Source organism: Equus asinus, chromosome 1 (assembly GCF_041296235.1).
Source record: "Equus asinus isolate D_3611 breed Donkey chromosome 1, EquAss-T2T_v2, whole genome shotgun sequence".
In the NCBI taxonomy this organism is placed as follows: Eukaryota; Metazoa; Chordata; class Mammalia; order Perissodactyla; family Equidae; genus Equus; species Equus asinus.
This window is the reverse complement of record NC_091790.1, coordinates 23651344-23677488: the sequence shown is the minus strand read 5'-3', so window position 1 is coordinate 23677488 and position 26145 is coordinate 23651344. Positions and strand designations below refer to the sequence as shown.

General features: G+C 49.0%; 1 long non-coding RNA gene across 1 annotated transcript in view; it reads left to right on the top strand.

Moving 5' to 3' along the window:
- Positions 1-10597, top strand: part of LOC139045862 (uncharacterized) — a 45775-nt gene extending 35178 nt beyond the window's left edge. The window contains exon 6 of the long non-coding RNA XR_011505108.1: positions 582-10597. This is a non-coding gene — a long non-coding RNA (uncharacterized lncRNA). The remainder of the gene's footprint in view (positions 1-581) is intronic.
- Positions 10598-26145: the final 15548 nt, after the last annotated feature.

Sequence of the window (26145 nt, the reverse complement as noted above, 5' to 3'; positions counted from 1 at the left end):
GAGAGGTCACCGACTCAGACCCTGCAGTTTGTTCTGATCTAAGGGAGACGGTAAGAGCATATCCTTAAGGACAAGGCCCCCAAACAGGCTTGTTTCTAAAAATCAGAGCACTTAAGACCAGTAAGAGCTTTGACATAGGTCGGAAATGCGTGTCTGATTTCAAGGAACACTCCTGGGTAGGCTGTGGCTCTTGGCGGCCACGGGGTGCAGAACCATCCTCGTTGGGCGGCCAGCTCCCCTTGGTGTGGACAGGGCGCCCCCTGGTGTGCACACGGGAGGCATGAAACAGAAGGGATGCAGAGAATTCTCCCTGAAAGGACACCAAAGGGACCCTATTTCCTTATGCAAATGAGAGTCAAGACTTCTTGTACTCCCGGCAAATTACAAACTGTGAAAGTCGGTCCCTGTTCGAGCTCTTGGTCCTGGGTTGGGAGAAGCCACCACTGACGTTCTTCCCTTCTTTCCCAGAATCTTCCTCCTCCATCCTCTCCTTCAGTCTTTCCTCCCTTCCTGCAGGTCATGACTCAGGTCCTGTGTTCAAATTCAGGTTTTGATGACATTTTTTTCCTTCCTTGTTCCAGCTCCGTGGGACATCTGCCCTGAGGGACAAGCTCCAGGCTGGAGGGAGCGTGGATGCTCTGTTAAGAGGGTCTGCTGTTACAGTGCAACCTCCTGAACCCCTGGCTCATCCCACAGCCCACCGTGCGGATCCGTCTACACCTGCAAGATGATGGCACAGCATTGGGACTGCAGACTGACCCTCAGATTGGCCCCACCTGGAGTTCACTCTCATGAAATTGCCTTCTTAGAACACAAACTGTGGTTTTACAAATCTTTCAACAAGCAGTGACATTCCCCATAACTTCTGGTCCAGGTGTCTGCCTAGCTCATTTCTACAACCGACTAACTTTCTTTCATGATAATTAAGATAGGAAATACGTTAATTCATGGTTAAAAAACAGGGATGAGAGACGAAAAGATGATGTTTGCTAATTCTGAATTCACCCAGCTCCTCTGACTGCGAAGCTACACTGATTTATGTTTCTGTTATCAGAGAGAAAAAGGCAATTGTGCTAGCTCATTAGCAGATTCCGGCAGGCATTCAGTGCAGAATGACAGAGCACCTGCTTTGGATCAGATACTACATTAGGGAAAAGAAAGACTACCAGACACGACAGCCTGAAGTCACTCACTGAGCGGTGCACCCATCTGTGAAGACGAGCTTTCCTGCAAACTCGCCATCTGGGGTCGTTCTGAATCAAGGTCTAGTCTCTCCTGCCGATTTCTGTCATGAGTATAGTTGCTTTTCCTCTTTCTAGATTGCTCTTCCATCGGTGCTTTAAGGAGGGCGAGCAGCAGCATTTCCAGGATGCGAGACACGGCGGGTCTCTCGTGGGGCTGCACCACTTTAGCTGGGGCTGCTCTGTCTGGGGCTGGGGCCACAGAACCTGCCTCTTACATCCTCTCCTCCATTCTTTCCTTCCTTCCTGCAGCTGGGGACTCAGGACCAGGGTTCAAATTCAGGCTTTGACGCCATTTTTTTCCTTCCTTGTTCCAGCTCTGTGGGGCATCTTCTCTGAGGATCAAGCCCCACGTTCTTACGGTCCGGCACTCACGTAATTCAAGGCTCCTAACAAAGGGTGGCAGGATTTCTGTTTCCCAGCTAAGAAGTGCCGCTGAGGCACAAAACAGTTTACAACCTCCTCATCCTACCAGCTTTGGGATTAGGAGAGGCGTCACATTTCTTTTGCTTTTGGATTTGCGTGATGTCAATCCTTTCGATCTTTGTACATAAGGTGAGACTCTACTCACGCTTCATATCATACTATTTTAAATTTGTCTTGAAAAATTGCACAAAATTCATTTCCACTGCCAGACAACAGGGCAAAGCTCCATTATATTTTTACGACCCTGTGTGAGATGGTCTTAGATGTGGGGGTTGTTTTCAGAAGAATAATTTTTGTCCCCTAGCGGAAATAAAACTCAGATTGCAACTAGCACTTAAGTCCTTGTTGGGTGGCAAAGACAGGGAGACGCTAAGAATAGACGAGCAGGTTAGCTTTTAAGAGGAATTGTTGTGAAAAAGGAAGGAGAGAGGAAGGCAGGGGAGACAGAGAGGGTTTTCGTTAGGATGGGAGAAACTCCATGTTTTCGTCAGGAGGTAGGAAAAGGTGATCTATGGGAGTCTGCACAAACACACGGGAAGTGGGGAGAGAGGAGGAGAGGAGAGGGGCTGGATCATAGGAGTTGATGCGGGGGGATGCAGTCAGGAGAGAAAGAAACACGTCCTCTCGGAGGCAAGCTTGAGGAAGGGAGCGTGTACAGAAACAAATGGACACTTCGAAGCCAAAAGAGGAGAGTAGAGGGAATTTTCCACCAAATAGGAGTCACGTCTGGCGTTTCAGGCTCGAGGAGAGTGGGAGTAACCTGAATGGATGCTGTTAGGAGCAAAGTGGTCCAGACACAGGTGTTGCTTATCTGCCCTGAATGGGGAGAGTGTGCAGGCTCCGAGGGGGTGAGGTTTGGGTTTGGACCAAGCCAATGGGACCAAGGGTGGGGTGGGCAGGGACCCAGGGCGTAAGGTCTTGGGGGACGTCAAATTAAAAATAGTCACATGTCCCAGAGCAGTCTGATTTTGGAGGGAGTTTCCTTCAGTTCTTATCTGCACTGACCTCTCCACAGCTTTGGAAGACGTGACCACACCGTGTTTCGTTATAAGATGACCCACACGGGGCTGTGATAGTTCAGCTCATGCAGGAGCAGAGTGCAGGTGAGGGGAGGCAGTGAGGGGCTCGTTGTAATTGCTAGGGATGACCTGAGGGAAGATGAGGAGAATGTGAAGGAAAGCAGAGCAGGTGGGTGTGGAGACGAGGAGATACGAGTCTTCGGCGAGGTGTAGTCGAGAGGGCCGTATGACTGACTGGACCCGCATTTCTAGCTCCCAAGATGGGTGACTGGTGAAACCAACACTCAGGATCAAGAATGTGAGGGTCAGAAGAGTTTTGGGGGAGAATGTATTGAATTTTATCTGGGATGCATTGAGTTTGAGGGGTCAATCAACTTCCAGATGCACATGCCTAGCCAGTCCTTGGATACATGGCATGGAACTCAGAGAACCTGGGGATGCAGACTGGGATGTGGAAGCCATCAGCCCAGAGGACGAGATGCCCCAACGTTAGTGCACAAAACCAGAAGAGCAATCCAGGAGAGAATCCAGGAAGAACCTGGGGATGACTGGTGTGCAAGGGACAGCCGGGGGAGGGCAGGAGTAAGGAGCAGGAGCAGAGGGTCTGCTCTCAGGAAAACGGGGAGCCCCAGAGGTGAGCAACGAGAGGGTGGAGGTTCAGGAGGGAGCTGGGGGTCAAGACAGTCAGAGGAGGCCGAGAAAGCAACCCCAGGCCAATGACAACGGGTCACTAAACTCGACAGTCAGGATGTAATCTTAGAGTGAGCACAGTTTGTAAAGTGGTGGAGAGGAAACCAGACCACAATGGGTAACGGAATGAGAAATAAAACATGTATAATGAAAATAAAACATACATATATATATATACGTATAATGAAGAGACAACCCATCAACTGGGAGAAAATATTTGCAAATCGTATATCCAACAAGGGGTTAATTTCAAAAATATATAAAGAACTCATACAACTCAACAATAAAGAAACAAACAAACCAATCAAAAAATGGGCAGAGGGTATGAATGGACATCTTTCCAAAGAAGATAGACAGATGGCCAACAGGCACGTGTAAAGATGTTCAACGTCACTAATTATTTTGCAAATCAAAACTACAATGAGATATCACCTTACATCTGTCAGAATGGCTGTAATTAACAAGACAAAAATTAACGAACTTTGGAGAAAACGTAACCATCACTCACTGCTGGTGGCAATGCAAACTGGTGCAGCCACTACAGAAAACAGTATGGAGATTTCTCAAAAAATTAAAAATAGAACTACCTTATGACCCAGCTGTCTCACTACTGGGTACTTATCCAAAGAACTTGAAATCAACAATACAAAGAGACTTATGCACCCCTATGTTCATGGCAGCATTATTCACAATAGCCAAGACACAGAAGCAACCCAAGTGCCCATCAACTGGTGACTGGATAAAGAACATGTGGTATATATACACAATGGAGTACTACTCAGCCATAAAAAAGACGAAATCGTCCCATTTGCAACAACACGGGTGGACATTGAGGGTGTCATGCTAAGTGAAATAAGCCAGACAGAGAAAGACAAACATTGTGTGATTTCACTCATATGTGGAAGATAAACACATGGAGAAAGAGAACAGATTGGTGGTTACCAGAGGAGAAGGGGGTTGGGTGCTAGGCATATGGGGTAAAGAGACACATGTGTATGATGATGGATAGAAGCTAGACTATTGGTGGTGAGCCCGAGGCAGTCTATACAGAAACTGATATATGATAATGTACGTCTGATATTACACGTTATAAATCGATATACCTCAATAAAATAATTTCAAAATAGAACACAACAAAACCGTAGCAGACAAGGCCACACTGTGGTGAAACCATGTGGCTGAGGGAGTGTCCCTTTACAGTGGGGAGCGCTCGACCATGCTAGTAGATGGAGGGGGTGCCAAGTAAGAGGGGCTTGGCAAGGCCCCGCTTTGAGGTGGGGCGGGGGGCGGTGAATGAGACCTGTGGCTGCCACTGTGGGGAGGAGGAGAGGATCTCTGTTTCTGAGCTCTGAGAAGTCCGAGAGGTCTCCACCGTGCTGTCGGAGGCGAGTGTTCAGAGAGGAGGAGAATGGGCGTCTGGAGCTCTGCATGGCTTTTCTTTCCTTTCAGAAGACAAAAAATTGCACTTAGAAAATCCCAGTTTTACCTTCTGCCCACATCTGACCCAAATCTCGATGGCATCTTCACCTCAGTGTCTTACAACGATGAAGACATTTTCAGGAGCCACGCAGACATGGTGCCTCGCATAGATCTCGTCTTCGTCAGTCACATCCTCTCGAAAGCATGCACCTTAGGGCGTCTCTGATGTTGGCATCCCTTTATCACATCATCACCAAACATGTCCGTGCATGGCTTTACTGGGCGTGACTTGACATTCACGCTATGCTCTAGGCTGAAATGGGGCATTTGTGAGCTGGCACTTTGAAAATGGCGGAGCCCTGTGCAAATCGCATGGGCCATCTCAACACTCATCTGAAGGGCTTATCTTCTGTGCAGATGGTACCTGTTCTGATATAAAAATGACACAATTCAGTCGGCACAACCAGCCAAGGTGCACTAATCAGATCCCCCAATTTTATTCAAAAGGAGAGGATTGTCTGGAATTTATTCAGTGTTTACCTGAATCAACCACTTCACTTTGCCTTTCTTTGTACAATTTGGTAATGGCAGATAAATGTTTCTTCTCTTTTTCCTTTTTTTTTTTTTTTAACAGTCTGGTTATTAAGTTATTGTTATTGCCATTAAGTTGCTCTTGGATCTGAGCTGACAAATCCCACATTACTAGTGAGAACGAATTCCTTCCTATGGTCTTAGTCCTCTATGCTGCAAAGTTACTTCTCAAGCAGAGTTTACAGAGACGCCTGTGATTGAGGAGCTCGTGGGGCCAGTGCGCGTGAGAGCATCTGGGAACATTTTGTCATTCATTAAAGCACAGTTTACATCAGCGGGTGTTTTTAACCAGAGCTGGCTGGTGCGTAGGACCCTTTCTCCTTTGTGCACTGATGGAGGCGACTCTTAATCAGACCACTTCCCCTAAGACCCGGGGTTTCTGTGGGGTTGCTAATGCTGTCTGGTGAGGGATACTGACATTTTAAAAATAGCTGTTCTTTTATGTTCCCAAGGGGGCCTTTCAATTAATTGCGTGTAATTTCACAGCTGCCCTGAAGAAGGACTTTAGTCCAAGAGAATGCAGTCGCGCTGTCCTCAGAGGTCCTGCAATCACTCCAGTGTCAGTGGGAGCTCTTGGCGTGTGTGCATCACTGCCCGGAGGACATTGCAAGGAGCCCTCCCGCATTTGGAAATGAGAAATTAACTAGTGTAACCTGGTGAAAATGCTCCAGGACATCAGGATTTTAGAAAAGTAAAAAAACCCCAAATGATGTGGTAGCTTAGAATCAGGATGCACACTATCCTTGAACACATGAAAAGGCATACACAGATGCTAAGGAGCAGAGGTGTGATCAGAACATGTGAGAAATGGCCAAGAATTGCTTTCTTTGTTTCTATTTCTGGACAGGAGAGTTGCAGGGCTATCTTCTAGCACACAGGAGAGCTGTGCTCAGGAATCTCAAGTTTTTGGAGAAATGAAATTCCTGTTTTAAAACTACATTTATTTTTCAAATAATGACAAACTTTCATGAATGTTGGAAGTACAGCACAAAGAACTTTTCACTCCTGAAAACAGAAGGGAGCAAATTGCCAGTCTGATCCCCAGCACTCCCAAAAACTTTATTGTGCATTTTCCACCAGGCAAGACATGCTCCTGTGTAGCCAGAGGTCACCTGTCAACTACCGCCATCTGATCCACAGACTCTGTAGGAGTTTCACCAATGGCCCCAATATTTTCCTGTCTAGCAAAAGAATCCAGGTCAGAATCAGCTTAGGTTTATTTGTCATTGTCTTTTCCTCTCTCCTTCGGTCTGGAACAGTTCTTCAGCCTGCCTTTGATTGCTGACTTTGGCTCTTTTGAAGATAATAGCCAGTTATTTTGTAGGATGCTCTTCAGTTCCAGTGGAGCTCATGCTTCAGGTTCCCAACAGGTGATGCTGTCTTCTTATTGCATCCTATCAGGTGCGGACAATTTCCATGTCTCATGACTGATGACGTTTATTCTGATAACTTAGTAAAGATGGCTTCCCCCAGGCTTCCCCACTGTAAAGTTACCTCTTTCCTCCTGGTAACTAATTAATACATTATATCTTAACAAAATCATAAAAAAGAAAAAAACATAAGATTTTTACTTACCTTCACTGCTTTTTATATTTGTATATCTTTTCTCTTAGGCAAAAAATCTTGATTTCTAACAAGATTAATAGGATTATATTTTGTTTTATCTTACAACATATCTGTATTTGTTTTCAAAATTGTAATACCAATAATTTTCTAACAACATGACTACTGAATGAGTTTAAAATTTAGTTCGTCTTTTTACTATAGAATATATCCCGCCAGAAATTTGCAATCATATGAATAAGGAAAACTGAATACTTCCAAACCCCTTTTATGAAGTCAGTATTACCTTGATAACAAAACTAGATGTGGCTATTATAAGAATAGTCAATTACAAGCTATATGGCAAGAAAAATTAATAAAACATTATTATTTATTTATATTATTTGTCAATAAATCAAGATCAGAAGTAAAGTTGTTTTAATTTGCAGGCAAAAAAATATAGGATCTACAAAAAAAAGCCTACTAGAATAAGGAAGTTTAGCAAATTACAGGATACAAGATCAATATTCAAAATAAATTGTATATCTATATACTAGCAACAAATTCTGAGAAACTGAAGTTAAAAAGGCAGTTCCATTTACAACAATATAAAAATACAAAATGGGGATGAATATGGCAAACTGTGTGAAAAACCTATACAATGAGAACTATAAAGCATTGCTGAGAGAAATTAAAGGTGATCCAAATGAACAGAGAGATCTCGTTCATGGGTCAGAAGACTCGATATTGTGAAACCGTCACTTCTCTCCAAATCAATCTGTAGTTTTAATGCAATTCCAATCCACATCTCTGCAGGTAGTTTTTGGTAGAAATTGACAAGCTGATCCCCAAATTCATGTGGAAATGCAAAGGCTCTGGAACAACAAAGAGAACAAAATTGGCAGACCAACAACACGTGATTTCAAGGCTCCTTATAAAGCTACTGTAATCAGGACAGTGTGTTATTGCCATAAAGGAAGCAAAATAGATTGATGGCACAGTGTGAAGAGTCTAGAAAGAGATCTGTGCATATCTGGACGTTCGATTTTTGGAAAGTGTTTCAAGGCAATTCAGTGGAAAAAAGAAAATCTTTTCAACCCATAGCCGATGGTTCTTTAAAAATTGTATATCCATATGCCAAGACAAAGAAAAAATCTCCGATCCATACCTTGCACTATATACAAATATGAACTCCAAATGGATCACAGACCTGAATGTAAACCCAAAACTAGAAAACTCTTAGAGGAAAATATAGGAGAAAATCTTTATGACTTTGGGTTAAAAAAGGTTTCTTAGATATGACACCAAAAGCGTTATCTCAAACAAAACAAAATAAAACACACACAAACATATGGATAAACTGGACTCCTTTAGCGTGAAAAACGTCTCCTCTTTGAAGGACGCTGTTAGGAGGATGGAAAGATAAGCACAAACTGGGAGAAAAGAATTAATTGCAAATCATGTAAATCATTTATCTAATAATGGACTTGTATCTCAAGACTGTATAAAGAACTCTCAAAGCTCAATAAGAAAACAATACGACAAAAAAATGGGCAAAAAATGTGAACAGACATTTCTGCAAAGAAGATACACGGATGGCAAATAAGCATGTGAAAAGATGCTTGTCATCGTCAATCATTAAGGAAAGGCAAATTAAAACCACAATGAGGCACCACTACACAGGTATTAAAACGGCTAAAATTAAAAAGAATGACCACAGCGAGTGCTGTCGGTAAGGCTGGACAAGAACCGGACTCCCCCACACGGTGGTGGGAATGCAAAACGATGCAGCTGTGGCAAGCGGTGTAGCATTTTCTGAAAAGTTAAACATACACCTACCATACGATTTATCTATTCTCCTCCTGGGTATTTACTTAAGGGAAAAGAAAGCTTATGTCTACACCAAGACCTGGACACAGAGTCATAGCAGCTGCATTTGTAATAGCTAACTGTTGGAAGCAACCCAAATCCCCATCAATAGGAGAATGGCCAAAAAACAAATTGTGGTCTATTGACAAAGTCAAATACTACCCAGAAATAAAAAGGAACTATTAACACATGAAACAACATGGATGAATCTCAAAATGGTTATACTGAATGAAAGATGCCAGATCAAAAAAAGAGTTCTTTCTGTAGGATTCCTTTACATAAAACTCTAGAAAATGCAAGTTAATCGCTAGTGACCAAAGGTAGGTCACAGTTGTCTGGGAAATTACAAACAGATGGGGGAACATTTGAGGGTGACACGCGTTCGCCATCTTAATTGTGATGGTTTCACAGGTGTGTCCATCTGTCTAAACTCATCCAATTGTACACTTTAAATATGCATTTTATTGCACGTCTATTATACTTAAATAAAGTTATTGAAAAACAGAACCCAAATAGGTTACCAGTAGAAACTTTTTCCATGTTTACGCCACCAACTTGAAACATGATTTCATTTGCTTTCAATTTTGGGGTCTGCTATTTTCTTTTCGATTTCATTTTATATGTACAATTTACATACTCCTCACCATAAGACCGTAAAACAGGACACACTCAGAAAAGTCTCGATTCCATTCCGATCCTTCTCCCCACTTCCTTCCCTCTACATAAAGGTAACCATTTTTGTTTCTTAAATAAAGTTTTGGCTTATTTTTCCATTCATTACTTTTGGAAATATCAGCAAGTGTGTGTGCGTGTGCTTAAAAACACACACATTCATAGCACACACACACGTCCCCCTCCTCCCCTCCGAAGCAAGACAGTGGTCTGGCAGGGCTATCTTCCTGCGGGCTGGACATCTGGTCCTGGCGCTTCATCGAGATCATGGCGAGATGAGCCAGTGGTGATTTATCAGGGTTGTTAAGCCGGAACCCCCCAGGGGAGGTAGGCCGGGCTTGTCTCCACGGCTTAGGAATGCATAGATTGATGCTCTGCACCTGGTGGAGCTGCTTACACAGCCAGGCTTGGCTTCAGACCCATGGGGTACGAAGACCCCCCTGGGAACTGGGCTTGGGCTCCACTGATGCCAAGACCCCCACACGTGTCTTTGTGGTTTCTAATCAGGGACCGTGCATGTTGTGCATGGATGCTCCTGGAGGGCTCTTGGGCCCTAAGGACTGGTCCTGCTGTGCTGTCTCCTTGACCTGGATGCAACCGGTACCTGCCTGCACCCCAAGGCTCAGCTGTAACATGGGGTGCTGTAGCTTTCTTGTTCGGGGCTCTGCTCCTGAGTCTTGAGGCCTGGGGAATTCTCATTTCTACTCCTGGTGCCCAGGAGCATGTGGTGTGTGGGGGATCAATTCACTCGTTTAAAGGAAAAACATCTGTCACAGCGTATCTGTCTGTGAGTGGCTGACACCAGCACGTTGTCATCCAGGAGCTTAAAGACAACTTGTGTCCCTAGGATCGTCAAGGAAAATTGCAGACATTGCCAATGGGAAAGCCAAGTCTACCATTTCAGAACTTTGACATTATGTTACTCATATAAAAAGCAATGTGTATGCATGTATATATATATTTATATATATATAGAGAGAGAGAGAGCGCAAGGGTCCTCATAGGCTTTCAAAACATATCTTATTGCTTAAGATCCATGATTTATAAGCGTGTTTCTAAATGTGCATAATATTAAAAGACGTTCTTTGAGGACCACCAAGAATCACCCCCACTCCCTAGGGTGAAAACAAAAATAAAGCTTTTTTAATTTACAAAGTTGATGTTTCAAATTTTAGCCAATATGGGAAATGGGATCCAGGTGTCGGTGATGATAGGCCTGACACTTTCTGGAACACGCTCTTTATTTATATAATAAAAATATGTTTTGTTTGTTGAACATGGTTCTGGCACGTGGAACCGAGATTTGTTTCACGTAGTCGGTGGTGTTGAAAATAACCTGGCTTCTATGAAAACTGCCTGGGTGTAGACAGAGCAGGAGGGTCAGAGGCGGCTGGGGAGGCTGGCCCCTTGCTCACTCTGGGTCTGGAGTATGTGCAGCTCAGGTGGCAGGAGAGTGCCCGGGGTCCAGCGGAGCTGATCATGCAGAGCGGTCTCCAGCGGGCACAGGGAGAATGGGGGTCTCTTCAACCCCTTCTGTTGCCTGAGGGCCTTCACCACATGACCCAGGAGTCAGAGGGCATCAGAAGACACCTTCACAGCCTTCACCAGGAAGTGATGGGAGGCAATAACCATCACTATACGAACGGGTGTCTATTGTGGTGTCACTTATAATCACGACAATTAGAAGCAACACAGTAACTTCTAATAGGGAAATGACAGCAGTTAATTAGAAACAATTAAATAAAGGAATGCACAGGAAAAAATAAACGACCCCTTGAAATCTTGTCATATCTGGGGAATGGCCATGATATGTGGCCCTGCAGGGTGGTCCTGGGAGGTGGCCCTGGGAGGTGATTCTGGGAGGTGGTCCTGGGAAATGGTCCTGGGAGGTGGCCCTGGGAGACAGCCCTGGGAGGTGGTCCTGGGAGGTGGCCCTGGGGGTGGCCCTGAGCATCCTCCCCCTCAAACCCCCAGAGGCAGAGGGGGCAGGAGGGATCTCAGGGGCCTGGAAAGTAGAGTCAGGTGAGCAAGGAGAATGTGAGTCGACAATAAAGAATTCATACTTGGAATTGTGTTTACATGTATTCAACCAAGAGAATAGAGACTTTTTGGCATCATATCATAATCCTTTATTTACGAAATACACAGCCAGCGTGTGGCACGGACTCGATTTTTCTGCGTTGAGGGAGGTCATAGCCCCAGGGCCACATGAAGCTCCTCCCATGGTGAGGTGGGGGCAGGTGCTTCATCCGTAGGATGCCTCCTAGGGCCACAGGCCCACAGGCACTTGGAAGCATACATCTTCCTCTTGCTTTGGGCATCAGATTCAAAGCATCCACTTGAAATATGCAAGACAAGTCTAGGGATGGGGATGAGGAGCCGACCACACACCAGTTGGCACGTGTCGTTCTGGAGCAGTGAGAGGAGGAGGAGTCATCACAGATGACACCTGTGTGCTACATGACAAGAAAATGTCCCATTGAGGGCCCAGCTCGCCCCCTGCACTGTGTGTGTGAATGTCCTCCTTGAACCTGATACGGTGGTTTTCTGTGTTGAGATGTTGAAAGGGGTGGATTCGGACACACGTCCAGCCTGTGAGAGTGACGACCACGGGAAGGGATCCAGGGAGGACGACGGTGGGGTCTCTCCTGTCGGAAAGCCAGAGTGTGTGCTGTGGGAGACCCTCCTCTTTCCAGAAGGACTTTCTGGTGGGCTTTATTAATTACCGTGGTGCAAGCAAGAATCCGCATTTTTTTTTTTTTAATATTGGCCCTGAGCTAACATCTATTGCCAATCTTTTTTTCTCCTTCTTCTTCTTCTCCTCAAAGCCCCCCAGTGCATAGTTGTTTATTCTAGCTGTAGGTCCCTCTGGCTCTGCTATGTGGGATGCCACCTCAGTATGGACTGATGAGTGGTGCTAGGTCCACACCCAGGATCTGAACCGGCAAAATCCTGGGCTGCCCAAGTGGAGGGCGTGAACTTGACCACTCAACCACAGGGCCAGCCCCAAGAACTCACTTCTTCCTTGGGAAGTCTGGAGCCAATGCAAGATGCTTCAGCCCGAGACAGTGACAATTACATCAAATAATAGCAAAAGGCAGATTAAGTCCGGGGAGAAATCTTAGGATGTGAACTGATCTTTTTTCCTCTGGTTTTGGGCCAGAGATGGGGAGATGAGCACAGGACTCAGGGAAGAGAGTGCAGGGAAGATGGTCCCAAGGGAAGGGATGAGGCTCCAGGATGTGGCTGGTCAGCAGGTGGTCCCTGGAGGTGGAGCAGAGCTAGCTGCTGGCGTTTTAGTTTCTCCTTGTGAACTGCATTTACTCTGTCCTTCAGGCTTTAGTGACCAGTTCAGGCTGGTTCCATCATCGGTGGTTTTCATTCCTGCCTGCACGGGTACCTCCTGGGGACTTCAAAAGTGCTGATGAGGGCCCACCTGAGGTTCTGATTTGTTTGGGCTGGGGTGTGGCTTGGCCATCAGGACTTCTGAAAGCTCCCCAGATTCTTCTTCTTCTTCTTTTTTTTTGAGGAAGATTAGCCCTGAGCTAACTGCTGCCGATCCTCCTCTTTTTGCTGAGGAAGACTGGCCCTGAGCTAACATCCGTGCCCATCTTCCTCTACTTTAAACGTGGGATGTCTACCACAGCATGGCTTGCCAAGCCATGCCATGTCCGCACCCGGGATCCGAACCGGTGAACCCGGGGCCACCGAAGCAGAACGTGCACACTTAAGGGCTGTACCACCAGGCCGGCCCCTCCCCAGATTATTCTAAACGTGCTGCCAAGGTTGGGAACCACTAGGCGCTATCATTCCCTCAAATGCCTCACTCCTGGTGCTTAACTGGCTCCTGGCCGCAATCCCAGGGGAGCTGCGTTCCACATGGATGGCTGGGAAGTGGGGTGTATAAATGGGAGAGTGGAGACGTGGAGCCCAGGACTCCTGCTTGTTTGGGGCCCAACCCTTTGTCACCTTATGATGGATGATCTTGCTCCCACAATTCAGCCACCTCTGCAATGGATCTCAACACCTTCTGGTCGTGTGTCTTCCATCAGCAGCACAGGGAGCAACCAGAGATGACAAATGCAAACACGGCCCCGGGAAATTTGCAACAGCTACGTAATAATTATTAATACCCTTTACCGAGTTTATGCTGTTAGGGATTCAACCTGAACCCAACACGGGGCAAATTAAAATTCTGTTCTCAGCTGGAGCCTCTAGGTGAAAACCTGGTCTTACTAAAATTGTACTTAAGTCAGATCCCACCCCTACTCAAAGTAGTATTATTATTTTCATTTTTCATCTTGAAAATTATTTGCAGACTTGCTGGCTCGCCACGAGTCTCCAAGTATTTTGCAACCCTGCTTCGAATTTTTTGCAAGGTTCTGGCAACTGCCATGCAAAATGAGAAAAGACTGTTGGGCTGGAATGACAAATGTTTTGCAAGAGAGGGCTCTGAGACGGGGATAGAAAACAGGGCGCAGTTATCTGCTGCTGGGTTGTGATGGATCTCGTTCTCGTTCTCGTTCTTTCCACGGCAGAAAAGAATTTGTCCTCCATTTGTCCTTTCTTCCTCCTCTTTGAATTTAAAGGAGAATTGGACAAATGGGGTCTTTCAAGGTCTTTTATTCTCAATGCACAAGGAGCGTTTTCCTTGCAGAATGGAAGAAGCTTCATGGAGGCAGGGACACGTGGCGCCCCTTGGAAAAAGGCTGCCTTGCTGCACAGTGATTCTCAGACGTGGCTGCATGTTTCTATCAACCAGGGGTTCCAGAAGGAAGAAGGTTGCTTCTGGCCTGGCTTTCGGGAACACCAGAGGCCCCAGAGACCGTGTTGGAGGAAACAAGGCTGCATGTTCCTCTTCTTAGATGGAGCTGTGAGCAAGCCCTTCTGTCCGAGAAGGCTTTGCTCAGGGTCCACTCAGGGGATCCCATGGGGAGGGAGGCAGGAGGGCTCCCTGGAACACCCACTTAGAGACACGGACTGTAAATGTCTCCCATTTTGGGGCGATCTGCTCCCTTTGTATGTGTCCACTTGGATGTCTGGGTCAGAACCAGAACTCAGGGAAAAGGAGCCGGCAGCAGCGGAGATGGGAATGAGGCCAGCTGGTGAGTGAAATTCTGCTCAGGGCCACAGTAGGCAGTTTTTCCAGTCCCCAGAGAGCAAATGGGGGAAAACCAACAAAAGCATGTTGTGCAGCCTCCCTCCAGAGCCCCCGAGCCCACCACTGGCATTTCCTGCTGCCCCTGCCCCATGGTGGGATGTGAGGGGTGAGGGATGGAGGGATGGCCAGAACGCACCCTGCACAACACTCACCACGGTCCCTGTGGCTCCTGTTTCCACATCTAGGTACCTGCCGTCTGCCCGCGGAGCTGCTTCTGCTGCCCTCACTGTGGAGACGAGAAACCTCTGCTCTCTTCTCCTGCTGTCCCTTGTGCCTGGAACAGCCTGGCCAAGAGGGGACTCAGGCTCTTTACTGAATGAGTGAAAAAGCTTGCCGAAGCTCTTCCAAGGCATCCTCGGGGATTGAGATTAAAATAACTATGTAGTGGGGCTTCTTGTTTCCATGCTGAAAGGCCAGGAGCATGTGTCTGTCTTCCTACAGCTTTCATTCTCACCTCTCCTACCAAGGAAGGCAGGACCTCGAGGGATGGAAAGGCTCCCACATCTGCAAGTCCCTGAAAGCTCCTGAATGGCAAATTTTCAGTCCTGGAGAGAAGTCCCGTGTTCCCCTGGCATGCGTGCTGTGGTCCATGCACACAAAGCATCTTCCATGAGCATATCATGTATGTCAGACCCAGCATAAAGGTATTTACTTATTTACATTTTCCCTTATGGCTGATTTTATTTTCCTACAATATAAAAGTAAAGTCAGCATATGCTCTATATTGTTTCTATAACTGAAGCATGAATACAAAGTTATATCTGACTCTATGCACTTTATGTGTTTATATGGTAAATATATGTATATATATTTTTAAGATTTTATTTTTTCCTTTTTCTCCCCAAAGCCCCCCGTTACATAGTTGTATATTCTTCTTTGTGGGTCCTTCTAGTTGTGGCATGTGGGACGCTGCCTCAGCGTGGTTTGATGAGCAGTGCCATGTCCGCGCCCAGGATTCCAACCAATGAAACACTGGGCCGCCTGCAGTGGAGCGCGCGAACCTAACCACTGGGCCACGGGGCCAGCCCTGGTAAATATATTTTTGGTGCGATGAGAAGCATCAGTATAAACTGTATTGTTTGGTCAACCTTCTGTTTAATAGTTGCAATTATTTTAATTTATTGATAATATGAAGTACTGTTTCTTTTTGTTGTTTCAATAAAGTGAACCCAAAAGTTTTGTGCTGCAGTGGTCAGGTGCTGACACATTGCCCCCAAGGAGCGGTGATCGCCTCATTAGGAATTCATCAAAATATTCACTTGGAGGTGGTGGAATCTAGAAATCTCCATCATCGCTTCTCTGCCTTTTGGCTGAGATCAAGTGTAGAAATCTCCATCGCTGGTTAAAGGTGGAAGAGCTGGACCTCATCTGTGCAGTGCCACCGGGTGCCACCAGGGGGCAGATGCAGCTCGTGCTGGACCAAGGTCCCATTGGGAGGATGGACGCCAGCATCCAGGACAGGGCTCGGCAGCAGTGGGTCGGGATGCAGAGAAGCATTCTGGGGCCGTTTGGAGGGCAGGAATGTTCCTAACCCCAAATTGAGAACTCCTTTAGATTCAACTGGAAATCACCCAGCACTGAAGCCCACCCCACTCCCCAGGTGGGAGGAGCAGCAGAAAGATGTGGATATGAGTCCCACAGTGTGGCAGGAAAGGAGAGGACCAGGACTCTAGCCACAGAACCCTGACACACGGGGGCTTTCCCCAAGACATCCTGGCCAACAGTGGCTTAGCCCGGGTGCCCCTGGGGTGTTGGGGCCACCTGGAGGTGCTGAGCCCTTCTCGTCCCTTCACTTTTCACAGGCTTGTGGTGCTTGGAATCAGCAGTTCTTCATAATTTTGAAAAACACCCTGCCAATGAATTGTTGTTTTGCAAAGCTGGCTTGTAATGGATACTTTGGTCAGAAAATGCAAGGCTGCCTGATGCTCCTTTGTGCCATTTGCAAAGAGAAGAAGCAGAAGCAACACCTGGACCCACATGGTGGCAGGAGAGCGAAGTGACCAGATGAGAGGGTTATGGAGCAGTCTGGGCTGGCCCCTGCTTTTCCCCCACAGTGATGTCCTTATCACTCTCACGGTAGGGTTAGAGCTAGTGCCATTGCTGAAAAATTAATTCCAAAGCCACGCCAACCTTTTGGGAATCAAATATTTGCAAGATACCCACCTGCCTATGCTTGCTTGGGAAGTTCAGGCTGTCAGCCCACAGCCCACACGGTCAGATCTGAGAGCTGCGCTGACCGGTTGCAATTATTGATCACCCTAATTGCCAAAAGAGCATCGTGTGAGCAGTCGAAGGCTGCTCTTAGGGGCCGTTTCCACTTTAGCAAAAGCCATGTGCTGTTATCCAAGACGACTGATCATTTTACGGGCTTGATGGGAAGAGTACCTCCCTTAAAAATTTGAAGACAGGTGCTTTGTGTTCGACCCACCCTTTCACCCTGTCCCCAAAGTCTAATTTACTCTGAAGTGGATTAAAGGGGTCACAGGAGAAGATGCTACACTGACACCCAAAGGTGCTATGTGCTTTTCTGTGAGGAGCTCGAAGAAATTTAAGTCTGGAGGCAGGAACCAGCACAAGAATCGGTAGATGGGCAGATCATCAATGTTTCCTCCTTGCAGCTGCTACCCAGGGCTCAGCCACGGCGAGAGGACCCCAGCATGACACCAAGGAGTCCTGAACAGACCTCGTGGCGTCCGCTGTACAAAACTGCAGAAGTGACTTGAGACCCCAGGAGCTGCGGGTAAAGGGAGCTCTCTTCCCCTGTGTCACGCTGCGGTTGTTACATATTGGCTTAGCTGCGAGCTCTGATGCTGCTGATAACACGCCGCAGAGCATCTTCCAGGGCCGGTGGGGACGTGTCCAGGTCCAGAAACAGGCTTGCTCCTGACCTACAAACACCAAGGAGCCAGACTTCCAAATGGATTTAGGTTATCATTTCTCAGTGGCAAAGAAAAGTGGCATCAATTTGTTCCTAAACTCACGGGGGTAGCCTGCAATGAAAAGAAAAATCACTGATCCTGACCCTGTCTTTACCGAAATTTTTGGTATTTGCCCATCTGGGGATGTGTGCATTTTCCTCACCACAACACCCGTAACAAATGCCCTAAATATGGACACAGAATTCCTGATAGAAGGGTGCATGGGTTTCCTGGGGCCACGTAACAAAGTCCCACAAACCAGGCGTCTGAGAACAGCAGAAGTTCATCCGCTCACAGTTATGGGGGCTGGACTCCGAATTCCACGTATGGGCAGGGCTCTGCTCCTCCCGGAGCCTCTAGGGGGTTCGTCCTGCCCCTTCCAGCTTCGGGGAGCCCCAGGTGTCCCAAGACTTGGGGCCTCATCACTCTGGTCTCTCACATAGCCGCTCCGTGTGTCCCTCTGTCTCCGCTCTTTTTCTGAGGACACCAGTCATGGGATCAGGGCCCACTCTACTCTCGGATGACCCCACCTGAACTTGGTTATATCTGCAAAGACCTGATTTCCAAATAAGGTCCCATGCACAGGACGGGGGGCTGGGTTTTGGACATATCTTTCAGGGGACACAGTTCACCCCATCACGGGAGGTCAGGCTGTATGGACGTGGCAGGTTGGCGTGTGTCTCTCCCATACAGGTGGGCTGCACCCGGCTCAGCCTGGGTGTGGGGATTGGAATCCCGGGTGAGGCCCCGCGGGAGGAGTCGCCACCAGATGGCACTGTTGTCCCAGGGTTTCCCCAGCTGGGGCTGTTGCCCCACTTCAGCTGGGGAAACTGATCCCCGAGGGAAGGCACAGTGCTCGATCCAGCTCCCTGCTTGGAGCCCACCTGCTCGTCAGGCTGACGGGTCCGTTTTTCTTCATCGGAGCTGAGGAGTCCAGCAGGATGGAGAGACGCCTTGGGTGGCTTCCTGGTGTCCCTGTGTCCCAGTTGGTTTCGGGGCATTTGGGAGAAGTGATTAAGGGTCCCCCCTCCCTATGTTGTCATTGTCAAGTTGGCGGCCAGGGCTGGGGAGACTTCAGATGCCCTGGAGCAGCCTGGGACGGGAGCTGGTGAGGACGATGGGGCCAAAGACACCAGAGCCAATGGGTCAGAGGTCACACATGGTTCCATGGGGCACATGCGTGCACAGACACATATATGTACACACATATACACACTCACACGTATACACACACGTCCACAAGGCACACATGCATAGACCCACCTGCGCAAACGCACGCCCACACACCTACACAGGCATACAATGCATACACACATACATGCATGGGGAACAGACACTGGCCTGGGGCACACCGTAGTGTGGATTGTCCTGGCCTGGGGCACTGCAGTGTGGACTGTCCTGGCCTGGGGCGCTGCAGTGTGGACTGTCCTGGCCATTGGCACTCTGCAGTGTGGACTGTCTGGCCCTTGGCACTCTGCAGTGTGTTCTGTCCTGGCCATTGGCACTCTGCAGTGTGGACTGTCCCGGCCCTTGGCACACTGCAGTGTGGACTGTCCCAGCCCTTGGCACAATGCAGTGTGGACTGTCCCGGCCCTTGGCACACTGTAGTCTGGACTGTCCCGGCCCTTGGCACTCTGCAGTGTGGAATGTCCTGGCCCTTGGCGCTCTGCAGTGTAGACTGTCCCAGCCCATCATATTCTGCAGTGTGGACTATCCTGGCCCTTGGCACGCTGCAGTGTGGAATGTCCTGGCCCTTGGCGCTCTGCAGTGTAGACTGTCCCAGCCCATCATATTCTGCAGTGTGGACTATCCTGGCCCTTGGTACCCTGCAGTGTGGTCTGCACCCCGGCATATGGCCGTCGGAGGTGTTGTAGGGAGAAGGCTAGTCTGGGTCCCTGCTGGAGGCCTTACTTGGGCGTCTGGAGTCTTGTCTCCACGGCAGGCCTTTTCTGGATCTCTCCTACCCCAGACCCGTGGCCGTGCTTATGTCCGTCTCTCAGAGCATCTGCTGACACTCCTACGGCTGACACATGCCCCCGGATGGGTAACAAAGCCACATTCACCCCTCGGTTCACTTTATGACCAGCACCGTGTCCTTGAGGATCCCGCTACTTTGATGTGACCGTTTGCTTCTGTGCGAGACAGTGTTGATCTTCAGCAACGGTTCCTGCTGGCTGGGCTGGCTCCGAGCGCCCTGCCTGTCGGTAGCTCCTCAAACAGACGTTTATTGCTTTACAGGTGCCCGCGCCGGGATTGCCCACACGGCAGGCAGTTACCGATAAGGATGCGAACAGGCGCAGGTGAGCTCCTCCACCCCACGGCAGGGGCTGGCTGAGCGGCGAGGGGATGAAAGGCTGATTGTCAGGGGGAAAGAACACAGACCCACCTGGCCGCTCCATTAACAAGCACCTGTGTTGACTTGTCCGCGAGGGGAATTCACGTTTCCACCAATGGGATGTGGGTTTGTAAGAAAGACCGGTATCTGCAGTTTCCCCTTTTCGTCGGAAGCCTGACAGCATCAAAGAAGATCACCCTTGTTTTCTCTGAGTTTAGGGACCTGGATGGGGGCAACTCTTCCAGAGAAACAGCCTCCGAGCTGGTTGAGTTCAGACGTGGGGGCTCAAACGGAGCTGGGACATGCAGAGCTCACGAGGGGGCTCCGAGCCCGAGTTCGGGGTTATGGTCACTCAGAGAAAGGGCAGGAGAGGGGTCGTGTTTTCCTGGCTGCATTGGTGCTGAGTCAGCATTTCTGCACACTGGACATGCTGAGGACAGGGACATGCTGAGGACGGGGACACACTGAGGACAGGGACACACTGAGGGCAGGGACATGCTGAGGACAGGGACACACTGAGGGCAGGGACACACTGAGGACAGGGACACACTGAGGACAGTGACCTCCCGGTGGCCACTTGTTGAGGCCTCAGTCCCCTGCCTCTCCAGTTGGCTTTCTTTCCTTTTGTGGTGCTCAGTCCTTGCATGGCTCACTGCCCCTCGCATAACCCCTGAGCCAGCCCCCTGTGGGGACACAGAGCTGGTTTGCAGATCCAGGGTTTCTCCTTATTTCTGTTGTATACTCTTCAACTAAACGCAATGCATTCTGCAAATGGAAACAGCAGAAACAAGACACTTCTAAATCATCTCTGATCGTAAATTGGAGAACGTTTTATGATAGAAATGATTGAAATCGTTCTCTCTCACACAATTACTCGAGTGTAGGAGGTGGTGTGGCTTCTCCAGGTCATAATCCAAGGTGTTGTCTCTTGGAGAAAGAAGTGGACCACCGATGCCCAGGTCACGGGACACCCGCTGTTGGGTGCAGTGGAAGCCCGGGGTAGACCCGCTGTGGAGATGCGGCATCCAGGAAGGTCCCCGTCCTCTGGACTCTGTATGTCCGGCCGTCCTGGAGTGGTGGGCACCAGTCACGGGCAGGTGGGAACTGACCACCAAGGGCTACGAGTTCTCAGCTCATCCTCTGGATCCGCTGCCTCCTGTGGTCCCAGCCCCAGCGCACATCACACACTCCGTGTTTCCACAAGCACCCTCGTCACCGCTTCCCCAGAAGCTGCTCACCCTGCACAGAAGGAGAGACAACCCAGAAGGGATAACATAACAACTGGCTTAAACCCACGCCCGAAGCGAAAACTGAGCCAAACGCAAACCTCGAGAGGAAAGTCAGCTCCAGAGGAGTGGAATGCGACAGAAACTCGACTCCCTCCCCACCGGGGCCTGGCCCTCCAGCTGCACAGGCACCCACTTCCTGTGGATGCGGCTCAGGGCCAGCACAGCTGGACAGACATGTGATGACCGGGGCGCGGCCACGCGGAGCCCGAGGACAGAGCCACCAGGCGGGCATCCAGGTCCTGAAACGTCCCCGGGGGCAGGCCTCTTCCCGTTCTCCCAGAGACGGTGAAGAACAGGGGGCTGCTCTGAAAGGGGAGCTGGAGGCGGCTGTGGGCTGAGGCTGCCCCGTGTCCCGGCTCCTCTGTGCTGGAGTGGGGGCTGGAGGATCCCCTCCATCACCGGGCTCAGTTTCTTGTTAAAAGGGACTTAGGGTGTGAACCTGAGGCCAGGACTGAGGACACAACCCCGGGCACGTCACACCTGTGTCCCCCTCTGGCAGCTGCTGAAATGCCGCCGCACCGCTGTTTGGTGGTCCAGGGCAGAGATTTTCAAGCTGTGCCCCTCTGAGCTCTAGGGTTCTCCAACGGGAGAAACCTCTCCAAGGGGACCTCAGGGGACGGTCCTTGGGAGGGAAGGTCAGTCCCTCCCAGGCCTCCAGCGTCGCCCCAACCAGATGGCTCTCTTCTTGCTATTTTGTTTTTGGGGTTTCAGAGAAGAATGTTTGCACAAGCCTCCGATGCCAGGACTCTGTGAGCCGTTGGTGGAAGAGAAAGCCTTCACGGCTCATTCACAGGATCCCGGGGCGTGAAGGAAGCCCTGGCCTAACCTTCAGGCCAGCCAACCAAAAGCACCCCGAAGTTTGCCCGGGAAATCGAACAGGGCCTCAGACCCACTTCCAGCCCAAATCCTTGCTCGGAGCCACTGTCCCTGCCCAGGTCACTGGTTTAGGTGATGGTGCTTAGACGCGGAGTGAAACCGGGTGGATTTGAATCTCGGAGCTGCCCCTTTGCGGCTTTGGGAGCCTGGACAATCCCCTGACCTCCACAGTATTCGATTTTCTTATCTGCAAAATGCACGTCATGGTACGTATCATGCAGAATGGTGCCGATTAAAGAAAGCCATATTCTCTGAACACCTTGCAGGTGCCAAGGACGCGATAAGGGGTTACACCTGCTGGCTGTTGGCAGTCGCTGGATTCCTGCTCAGGAAGCCTGTCTCCCCTCTCCTGGAGCAAACGGCCCCGGGAGGGACTACGACAGCCATTCCTCGAGGGGCCGGCACTCCACCACCCCGGGCTTGTCCTGCCTCTTCTTTCTCACGGACACTGAGCCTGTGTTTATCGCCAGGCTGCTGTGGACAGGTGACCACCATCAACAGGCTCCTTCTTTGTGTAACAATGCATTCAACATTCAGCCTGCAGGGAATCTTAAAAGTGCATTCTAGCACAGCAGCTGTGGATATTACTTCTCTTCCGTGTCAGACCAATGCGTGTGAAAGCGCTTGAATACAGAGAACTGATGTCAAAGCCAGGGCGAATTCTCATGTTATGCACTTAACTCAGGTTAAGAACCGGGGTTCCTCTCTGAAAATGGTTGATGGATATTTAATAATAAGATTCAGCTGTGAATCTGGTTTTCTATCTTAGAAGCCAGGATAATGAGGTTTAATTTTGGATTGCAGTTTTAAATTGTGAAGGATGAGTTGATCTGGGGTGATGTGACACAGATGAGACCCAGGTATGGAGTTACCTGGCCGCTCCATCCTTGCTGGTCACTCCGTCCTCACCTGGTTGCTCCATCCTCATGGGTCACTCCATCCTCACCTGGCCTCTCCTCTCTGCCCTCAGTAGATTACTGGTTCTCTCTGCCACATAATATCATCCCTAATGAATGATTCAATAGGAAAATGAATTACCCTGTATTTAAGAGCCGTATAGAATGAAAAGTTTGATTCCGTGTCGAGGCTGAGGGCCTGTCTGTCTCTAGAAGTGGGTCGATATGATAGAACCACTTGAAAAAAGAATGGTTTTCCCTACTTTTAAAATCTTGCTCTCCGTATGTCTGATTGCAAACATCTTACGCTTACCCGGGTATTGGTGTCCATACATTTGATAATTTGGGATACCTAAGCTGATTTATCTTTTATCCAGGGCCTCATATAATCCGACATTTATGATCTTTCTGTCGTTACAATCTACAATGAAAGGCAGGTCCCAGCACACGTGCCTGTGGTTAAATGCGTTTTCTAGAATGAAGGCATCTCTCAGACTTTTGTCGTCGTTGTTGTTTTTGGTTTTGTGTTTTCATCTCACAGGATGCTAAGGAATCTGTCGATTTAGTAAAGTATGTATTTAATCCCCAAAGAAAACTCCGTATGTATTTAATCCCCAAAGAAAACTCCAAAAGGGCTGGCAAAAGAAGAAGTGAGGACACAGAGCTGAATCAAGAATGAAGACCGTGGGGATCTCGAGTCCCCCCTTCGAAGGGGCCTCGTAGTGACAGTGCAGGGTCCCTGGTGCCGTTTCCAGAGAACACAGGAGCATGCACCGCATTGATGTGGGCAGCCTTCCCTTTGCTATTTTCTTGACCTGGACGGCAGGAAAAGCCTGTGTTCCAAGACGGACGATTCAAGGTCCCTTTAAACACGTGCAACCAGTCTGATGTTTTTCATGGAAGTTTTCTGTTCTTTCTGCTAACCTTCAGATGCAAATTTAAGAGGAAGAACCCAGGAAGTTCTTAAATACAATGTTGGTATCTCCACTTGATGATGCTTTTTTCCTGCCCTGGAATTCCACCACTAAGATACCCTCCTTGCCTGCTGAGCTGGTTATGGGTGACACGGTCTTTCTGATACTTCTGATGTCTAGGTCACCTTGGGCAGAACTCAGCAAAGCCTTGTCGTACACTGACTCCATGCTCTGTTTATCCAGAAGAACCTCAGCTCTATGTGGTTTTCATGCCTGAGAACTCCTAGCCTGTGGTCTGTGCCCTCCCCCAGACCATGCAGCTGGAAAAGGTGACATTGGCGGAAAGGTCCACGGAAGCATGCCTGGCCCTTTGGGTGGGGTCTGTCACCCACAGGCCCGGCTGTGGACTTGCATTTTGTGGACCGAGTCGCGTGAGCATTCTCCTTCTAGATGTGTAGTTTGCTGGACAGACCTTTTGGATTTTCTCTTGTCCTTGAATTAAACACGTTTTCACGTTCAACTGGCCAGCATCACCAAATCCCACCAGGACTCGGTGAGTTGAGCCATCTCCTGTAAATTCATTTTGTCCCGTCGCTGGTCCTAGCTGACCCATGATCTTGGGCCGCCAGTGGACACTGGATGCCTCTATTTTCTCCTGGGCCACGGAGAGGGCATCCTTGCTGGCCTCTCCCAGAGCCGTGAGACTGCATCACCCGAACCCCCTGCTTAAGCCAAGTCTATTTCTGAGGAGTCTTCTCTGGCCATTGGATGAACCAGTATCAGAACCAGAGCTAGGTCTCAAGATGAAGAACTTTGCTCTGTAACAGATGCTGTGGTTTCTTACTCAACACCATTCTCTCCCTTACTCCTCATGTCTCCTTCCCAACGGATGCAGAATTTGCTCAGATCCCCCCTGGTGAAAGCAGTGTGTCTCTCAGAGGGAGCTGGTCTATCTCCAGCTTGGAGGGTAAACGTGACTGGTCTCAGGTGGTGTTTCTCAAACTCAGTGATACTGACCTGTGGGCTGGGTGGTCCTCAGTTTGGGGGTGTCCTGCCATCTGTAGCACATTCAACAGCGTTTCTGGCCTCCTCTACTCTCAAGATACCAGAAGCACCCCTTCTCCAGTCTCCAGATGCTGCCAAACGTCCCCTGGGGTGCAGAGCTGACCCCGGCTGAGAGCCCCTGGTCTAAGCCAACAAGAACAATCCAGGTCTTCTCTCCTGAGATCATTTCTGAACCTGCCCGTGACCACCCTAGACAATGAGATGGGAGGAAAGTTTGCTGAGAGTTTCTAGGAAAGGTTTCCTGCTCTTAAAAAAAGACATACAAAGAGATTTTCCCCCTTACAACTGAATTTGGTTTAATTTGTTGCTGTGCCGCGTCCCACGGGAGCCATCTTGCTGCTGGCCTGAAAATGACAGGGCACGTGCCACGTGCGTGGCGCAAAGCCAAGTAAATGCAGGGGAGCCGAGTCTAAGAACATCTGCGCCCCTTCTGCTGTGGGCGTCTTCCCACGTGGGGTGTGCTAATGTCCTACTGCTGCTGTGACAAATCCGTGCAGACTTGGTTAAAATGACACAAGTTTCTTCTCTTACAGCTCTGGAGGTCAGAGGTCCAAAATCCGTCTCACCGGGTTAAAGTCAGGATGTCAGCAGGGCTGGTTCCTTCCGGAGGCTCCAGGACAGTCTGTTCTCTGGCCTTTCCCAGCTTCTGGAGGCCTTGCATGCCTTGGCTTGTGGCCCCTTCCTCCGCGTGCAAAGCACATCCCTTCCATCTCTGCTTCATCATCCTATCACCTCCCCCTCTTCTGTAATGAACTCTCCCTCTGCTTCTCTCTTGTGAGAACCCTTGTGATCACATTTAGGGCCCACCCAGATCATCCAGGATCATCTGCCCATGTCAAGATCCTTAACATCTTTGGAAGTCCCTTTGCTGTATAAGGTGACTTTCACAGGCTCCAGGCGCTAGGGCATGAACACCCCTGGGGGTCATTACTCAGCCTGCCCCGCAGGGTAAACTATTTCTGTAGTGTTTAAGTTGAGGTTATGTGTAGCTGAGAGTGTCCGGCTGTCACAAACCTTCCACGTCCATTTCTTCACGACTCTGACGTTCTGGTTACTCAGCGCCCGGAGTGAAGCTTGAGGATCTTTATTTAGAAAGTTACCTACTTCCAGGGTGTGAGACTGTGGGCACTGAGCACAACAGGGAGCGACATTTGTTCAAAGGAAATACAGGAGTCTGAGGAGGGAGCCGTGGATCACCTGCTGTGGTCACATTTGTACCAGA